Raw genomic sequence first — 8,666 nt, 5'->3', positions numbered from 1 at the left:
CACCTCCATTCCACTACCTAAAACACAGATGCAATAGCCGGCGCTCTAGCAGCCATCTTGGATCATGAAAACAAGGGCCACCTCCTAGGGATCGCAGAGCAGAGAACTGGAGAGAGCCTACATCCCTGATAACCTGTGACATCGCCACACCAGCTCTGAGCTATCTACTTCTGAACTTTGTAAAAGAAGTAAACATTTGAGAGAATAAACTTCTATCTTATTTAAGCCACTGTTATCTTATGATTTAAAATAAACAGTTTAATCCTAATCAATGTTTTCACACACATACACTCTCCCTCCACCTCAACAGCAGATCTTAAGTTCCCCTGCAAGGCCCTAGACTACTGCGGACAACCACTCTGGCTACAGAAGAACAAGACAGGCTTTGTGAAGTACACTGGTTCGTAAAGCTTCTGCCTAGAACTGAAACATGTCATTTCAGCTCACATTTCATTGACCAAAGCAAGTCATGTGACCAAAGCTGATGGCAATGGGGTGGAGGTGCATAGTGCTCTGAGAGAGGGGCAGGAAAAATTTGGAAATAATAAAAATCTATCTTATATGAAAAAAATAAGACCTAGAGAAGTAAAACGGCTCACCTGAGGTTGTACAGGCAGAGTTAGATCCCAGATGGGGCTGATTCCAGCTCTAACGCTTTTCCATTCGACTTCACTGTCTCTCAAAAGGATCATGTGATTTGGGAACTTACAATGGCTCCCAAGGACACAGTGCTTGGCAGAGTCAGGCTCATATTCCAGGTCCCTATCTCCATGACTTCTCCCTTTCTTTCAGTCTTCTTGGGGATAGCATTTATAACTTGGCTTCTCATCCCATTTCTCTCTTCTTCCCCACTTTGGGGGTCCAAAGTATCAAAATTTGTGATCACAGCAGAGACTAGGACGTGCAACACTGCCTTAACTTTGGGAAGGGTCATAAAACATGTGGAGAAATGTGTGAAACAAGTTCTACACACGAGCTTGGACATTTCTGGGGTAAAGAGAGCCAGTTAAAGAAACCAACATGTCTATCCTGGGAAACTCTGAACAAACTCAGGTATTTTAAGGATACAAGCCAAAGTTGAGAGGATAGGCATCTTCCCAACCGAGAGGCAGGAAAGAACTGCAGAGATTCTATGTCTAGTTTTCTCCTGTTATGTGAGGTGTTTCTACTCATTGATCTTCCAAGCCACTAATCTGATTTTCCGCAGTAACCAATCTGCCTAGTTTTCTCATGTGACTTCTATCAGTTCAAGAAGAGCTACTTGTTTGACTAAGAGAAAATGAGAAAAAAAAAAAGGCGGGGGGGAGAAATAGTAAAAAGTAAAATGAAGAACAGGTATAAAATAAGATTGGTAGGAGTACAGTCAAGAATATCAGTTATGATACCAAGAGACAAGGACAACCCACAATAAATTTATAAAATAAAATATATGGACAAGAGGACACAAAGTAAAATGTGAGGATTTCCTTGGTGGTGGTCCAGTGGTTAAGAATCCAGCTTGCAGCGCAGGGGATATGGGTTTGATCCCTGGTCAGGGAACTAAGATCCCACATGCTGCAGAGCAGCCAAGCCCATGCATGGCAACTTCTGAGCCCAGGTGCTCTGGAGCACGCACCACCACTATGCACACTCAACACAGCCATGCACACGTGATGTAACAAAGCTCCCACGCGTCGCAATTAAGCCTCAACCTGTGTGTGCATTAGTCGCCAAGTCTCCTGTCCGACTCCTTTGTGACCCACGTGGACTGCAGCCCGCCAGGCTCCTCTGTCCATGGGACTCTCCAGGCAAGAATACTGGAGTGGGGTGCTATCTCCTTCTCCAGGGGACCTTCCCGATCCAGGGGTCGGACTCCCGTCTGCTGCTTGGCAGGCAGATTCTTTACCACTCAGCCACCTCCTGATCTGATGCAGTTAAATAAATAATATTTTTAAAAACAAAAAATAAATCCCAGTTGGATTAACATTTTAAATAAAAATTAAATTAGCAGAAAATTTAAACACTATAATTTTAATAAGAGGAATTCTTAATGTTGTAAAGAAAAATAAAGATTATATTTCACTATGCAAAATTAAATTTTGCACATGTTGAAAAATCATAAACAAAGTCAATGACAGTGGGGGGAAACTATTTTTGCAGTACATATGGCAGATAAAGGATCAAATCCATAACATTTCAAGTGCTCCAAAAATTGATTAAGAAATATATTCTGATAGAAATAGGTGAATGTAATTAGGCAATTCCTAGAAGAGAAGCTCAAATGTCTAATAAAGATATTTTTTAAAATGATGTTCATGCTCTCCAGAAGTCAAGGAAATGGACATGAAAATAACAGAGAGAGATACCATCAGATTGGCAAAACAAACAGAAAAACAACCCCCCCGCAAATGATAATGTTCAGTCTTGGTAAGGATGAGGGTAGCTAAGCCACTCATACATCTGCTGGTGGAAATGTCAATTGCTGGAGCCTTTTTTGGAAGATGATCTAGTAATATCTAGTAAAATTAAAAAGGAAAAGCCTGCACATTTCACGTATCACACATTCACATATATGGTATCTCTGAAAGGGAGCTTCCCACATGACTCAATGGTAAAGAATCCCCCTGGAAGGCAGCAGACACAGGTTCCAGAAGTGGGGGGTTCCATCTCTGGGTTGGGAAGATAACCTGAAGGAGAAAATGGCAATCCACTCCAGTATTCTTGCCTGCAGAATCCTCTGGACAGAGGAGCCTGGTGGGCTACAGCCCGTGGGGTCGCAAAGTGTTGGACACGATTGGGCAAACGTATTAAGCAAGCACATCTCGTTTCTTTCAGTGTATCTCTGAAAGAAAGCCTGAGAAACTGGCAACAGAGGTCAATCATCTATGGAGAAGGAAACCAGGTTCCGGAAAACAGGGATGGGTGGGCAATTTTTATATCATGACAGTCTTTTGTACATTTTGAACTTTATATTGCTATATAACTTTTAGTCAACAAATTTAAAAAATCTTTTGTAATATTTTTGATTTTAGAGCTTTCTTTTTTGTTTTAAATAGGTGTTTATAGCTATAATTTTTCCTCTAAGAACTTTCACTGCATTCTCTACATTTTGGCAGGCTGCGTTTTCAGAAACAAGTACTTGTGTTTTAAGTAGCACACACTTTGATTTCTCTTCCCCTTGGTGAACCACTGGGATCATGTGATGGTGGGGGGATGGGGGTGAGGGGGGTGCCCATGGACAACAGTCTGCCCCATCAGTGGCTCTCAGACCCCAGTGACAAGTATACAGTCAGCATCTTGTTGAGCTGAATGTGATTCCAAAAATGTAAAGGCACGTGTACTGGGTTGGCTAAAAAAGTTCATTCAGGTTTTCCAACCCCAAACAAACTTTTTGGCCAACTTGATATTTCTTCCAGTGTGGCCTTGATGTATGCCAATCCCTTTTCCAGAGCTCAACCAAAGAAACCGGGATCCATCACCATAACGGAGGAAGGACTGTGTTGTGCTGAGTGAGTAAGAGACGATGGGTCCAGCAGAAGCCAGACCCCCTGCTATGCATGGCTTTCAGCGTACACCCTGGCTACAAAGCCCCAAAGACACAACTGCCCTGTATCTGGCTAGTCCCCTCTCTTCCCCCCTCCCCAGCACCACTTGTGCGCTTACCCTGCTCCATCCTTTCTCCCCAATATCATTCATCACTTTCTAAGACTTAATTTACTTATTTTTTATGTTTATTGTATAGTATCTGCCCCCTCACCCCCCATTACTTCCCTATCTACCCCCACAAAGCTCCAGGGGAACTGAGGACAAAGCAGGGATATCCAAAGTACCTAGAACAGAACCTGGCACCTGGTGGAAACTTTATTATAGATATTTGTTAAATGAATGTGTCTCAGACTGGGAAAAAGCTTTCTAAGCTTGATGTCAAAGGGAAAAACCCACAGAGAAATAGACTTATAGGCTTCTCTATATAAAGGTATAAAATTGCTGAGACACAATCAAAACAAACAACTGAAGTATCTAACAATGGGATATCAATAAAATAAATATTATAAATATACAATGGATATATTAATAAATAAATATTATACATCGACACAGTTGCAAAGAGTCAGACATGAGTGGAGCGACTGAACAACATACAATGGAACACCTCCAGCCATTTGGAGTGGTGACGCACATCAACACAGGCGGTCCTGACGAAGGCCGTGTGGGATACCCCGAACTGAGAAGAGCCAGTTCCAAAGAGCTCACCGGTGTTTGTTTGCGAAGGTATAGAGAAACTCCACTGGAGAAGGCAATGGCACCCCACTCCAGTGTTCTTGCCTGGAAAATCCCATGGAGGGAGGAGCCTAGAAGGCTGCAGTCCATGGGGTTGCTGAGGGTCGGACACGACTGAGCGACTTCACTTTCACTTGTCACTTTCATGCACTGGAGAAGGAAGTGGCAAGCCACTCCAGTGTTCTTGCTTGGAGAATCCCAGGGACGGGGGAGCCTGGTGGGCTGCCGTCTCTGGGGTCGCACAGAGTCGGACACGACTGAAGTGACTTAGCAGCAGCAGCAGAGAAACTCCGTATACAAAGGTTTGTATACAAAAAACAAAACAAAACAAAACAAAACAAAAACAAAAAAACCTTTGTCTACAAAGGTATAGGAAAACCTTGGGGACTTCTTCCCCAAGGGTAACTGCTCAATAGAAAAGTCATTAAAACAGTAATTTTATTTGCATTTCTCTGATAATGAGTGATGTTGAGCATCTTTTCATGTGTTTGTTAGCCATCCGTATGTCTTCTTTGGAGAAATGTCTATTTAGTTCTTTGGCCCATTTTTTGATTGGGTCATTTATTTTTCTGGAATTGAGTTGCATAAGTTGCTTGTATATTTTTGAGATTAGTTGTTTGTCAGTTGCTTCATTTACTATTATTTTCTCCCATTCCGAAGGCTGTCTTTTCACCTTGCTTATAGTTTCCTTTGTTGTGCAGAAGCTTTTAATTTTAATTAGATCCCATTTGTTTAGTTTTGCTTTTATTTCCAGTATTCTGGGAGGTGGATCATAGAGGATCCTGCTGTGATTTATGTCGGAGAGTGTTTTGCCTATGTTCTCCTCTAGGAGTTTTATAGTTTCTGGTCTTACGTTTAGATCTTTAATCCATTTTGAGTTTATTTTTGTGTATGGTGTTAGAAAGTGTTCTAGTTTCATTCTTTTACAAGTGGTTGACCAGTTTTCCCAGCGCCACTTGTTAAAGAGATTGTCTTTTCTCCATTGTATATTCTTGCCTCCTTTGTCGAAGATAAGTGTCCATAGGTGTGTGGATTTATCTCTGGTGGATGAAACTAGAGCCGATTATACAGAGTGAAGTAAGCCAGAAAGAAAAACACCAATACAGTATACTAACACATATATATGGAATTTAGAAAGATGGTAATGATAACCCTGTATGCAAGACAGCAAAAGAGACACAGATGTATAGAACAGACTTTTGGACTCTGTGGGAGAAGGAGAGGGTGGGATGATTTGGGAGAATGACACTGAAACATGTATACAATCATGTAAGAAACGAATCACCAGTCTAGGTTTGATACAGGATATAGGATGCTTGGGGCTGGTGCACTGGGATGACCCAGAGAGATGATATGGGGAGAGAGGTGGGAGGGGGGTTCAGGATTGGGAACTCATGTACACCCGTGGTGGATTCATGTCAATGTATGGCAAAACTAACACAGTATTGTAAAGTAAAATAAAAAAACAAATAATTTTAAAAAACTGTAAAAAATAAATAAACAAAAAATAAAAAAAGAAAGTTAATTGAAAAAAAAATAAACAGTAATTTTAGTAGCACATTGATTATCATTAATTTTGCCCTTAGGAGTTCATGAGATAGTACAGGGGTGCTGCCCAACGATCCAGAAAACTCTTCAAATTCTCTGTTTCATAATTACTGCTTTTTTGCATTCTAATTGTCTTAAAAGGCGTTTCCTACACTAGATGATAAATTCCTGGAAAGCAAGGACAAAATGTATGTATCTCTGTACTCTTCACTCTCAACCCGCATATTATAAGTGTATTATTATAATAATATATATTATATGTATTATTACTTCATACATATTTTTAACTCTAGGGAAAACACAAACAAAGCAACAATGAAAAGGAATTATAGAAAAGTGTCTGGAAAGATAAAAAGATGAGCTTGTCTCCAGATGTTTTATATGTGGTGGAATGTGGTTTCTGTTGCTTTTCCGTATTTTATCACTCTTCTATAACAAACATGTACAAATTGAAATGAATAAGTTATTTTGGGGCGTCCCTGGTGGCTCAGTGGTAAAGAATCCGCCTGCCAATGCAGGAGACCTGGGTTTGATCCCTGACCTGGAAAGATCCCACATGCTAAGGAGCAACTGGGCCTGTGCACCACGACTACTAAGCCTGTGCTCCAGAGCCCAGGAGCCACAGCTACTGAGCTCATGTGCTGCAACTACTGAAGCCCAAGCACCCTCGAGACCATGACCTGCAGCAAGAGAAGCCACCACAATAAGCCTGCATGCCGCAGCTTGAGAGCAGCTCCCGGTCGCTGCGACTAGAAAAAAGCCCTCTCGGCCCAGAACCAGCACGGCCAAAAATAAAACAAGCTTATTTTCATAAGGTTATTTTTGACCAAAAATTAACAAATTGAAAAGGCAAATATCAAACTAGGAAAATTAAATACAGCATAGGTGATTCACAAAGGATCCATGCCTTTAATATACAGAGTTTTTTTAATCAATAACACCTTCCTCTTCTTTTCCTTCTCTGCCCCAGCTTCCTGAACAATTTGATACTAAAGTCATTAGGCGAGCAGAACAAGGCCGGCATCCTCATTAGTCACGGGGGTGGATGGATGCACACATACGTAGAATGATAAACAACAAATTCAGGATAGCAGTCTCCCCCGGAAAGGGCAGGAGGGTGGAAACGAGGGAAGTGACATCAAGGAAGGCTCATGAGGATCTTCAAGTGTATCTGTGAGGTTGTTCTTCAAAATCGGAAGCAAATCTGGTAAAATGTAAAAAACTTAGCAGAAAAGGAGAGTGGACAAGGGGTGCTTGTTATTCTGATGCTAGAACTACTCCATTAAAAAATACTGGGAGGCAGGGAGGGAGGAGGCAAGGGGGAGAGGAAGGAAGGGGGCAAGGGAGGATGAATGAATGGCTCTCCTTCCTCTCTTGGTTTCAGGGAGGTTAAGTGCTCTCCCCAAGGTCACACAGCATGTGATGACATGTCCCTGTGGCCTCTCTGCCACCCAGTGTTGAGTCCCTCATGCAGTTCAATCAGCCCCGCCAGGAAGCAGCTCCATCTAGAAACACACTACCTGGTTTGCTTGGGCGCACAGTCTGGAGGTTTGATCAGGTTCAAGGACTTGGACCTAAGAATGTCTACAGACTGTTCACACTTGGGCTCCTGGGGCAGTTAGATGCCCGGGGAGGATCTAGTGTCTGAAGGATACCAAAAAGCATCCTCCCAGGCCAGGGCAATGGAGCAGGGGCTTGGAGGGGCGTGGAGGCAGGTCCTTCCTCCCTCCCAGCCACTCCCCTCCTCTGCACACCCTCCTGATCATCTGAAACCCTGGACCAAAGAAACAGCCGACTATGATTCTCCAAGGCCCACAGTGGGGAGGGGTCAGCTCGGAAGGAGTTCTGACCTTTTCTATTGTTCTTCAGGATCCGGGCTATTTCTGGGGTAGGTGGACCATTGGGATAGTCATCTGCCCCAGTGAGCCTCCAGCAGGACTCTGTGAGCTGCTGCTTTAAGAAAAACAGACAATGTCCAGAGACCCACTCTGCTCCTTTCCTCCCTCTGCCAAAGCTACACACAGAACAGCCTGTACCTCCTAGCCAGTCATCCTAGGTTTTTCCCAAGGCCACTGATAACTCTTACCATTTGCCTGGGGATTGCTGTTCTGGGACTGTGTCCAGGAGCCTGCTGACATCCTAAAGAGGTTGGTACAATCAGAGCTCCATTTTACCCAGAGGCTTAGGAGAGGCAGAGTCTGGTATGACCAGATCAGTTCTAGGGCCTTAACCTTCCTGAGCCTCAAGGTTCACATCTGCAAAATGGGCAGAAATGCCAGGCATCCATCAGAGGGGCTGCTGGCCCTGAGGGCAGGCAGTGTCCTCTTTGTGAAGGACTATTCTGTGTATTATGGGATATTTAACATCCCTGGCCCCAGCCCATTGTGTGCCCCCACTTGCTGGGACAACCCAGATGCCCCAGGCATTTCTAAGTGTCCTCTAAGCCAGCACTTCAGTTGGGAGACTCTAGACTTCTTGAAGGCAAGGACCATGTCACTGGGTCACCAGAGCCCAGTGCCCAGAGGGGCTTGATTTGACTTTGCTCCTTCCATGAACTTTCGGCTTCCCAGGTGGTGCTAGAGGTAAAGAACCTGCCTGCAATGCAGGAGACCCAATGAGACAAAGCTCAGCTCTGTCCCTGGGTCAGGAAGACCCCCTGGAGAAGGAAATGGCAACCCACTCCAGTATTCTTGCCTGGAGAACCCCATGGACAGAGAAGCCTGGTGGGCTACAGTCCATGAGCCAACTCTTTGAGACTTTCAGTTTTAATTAAGAGTCACCTCTGGAGCACTGATGTGATTAGGACAGACACCTAGTCCAGGATCCACGGTCCTCGCCCCAGCTGTTCCCTGGCTGAG

This window comes from Capra hircus, chromosome 19 (assembly GCF_001704415.2).
Source record: "Capra hircus breed San Clemente chromosome 19, ASM170441v1, whole genome shotgun sequence".
Classification (NCBI taxonomy): Eukaryota; Metazoa; Chordata; class Mammalia; order Artiodactyla; family Bovidae; genus Capra; species Capra hircus.
Note: the sequence above shows the minus strand (reverse complement) of the source record.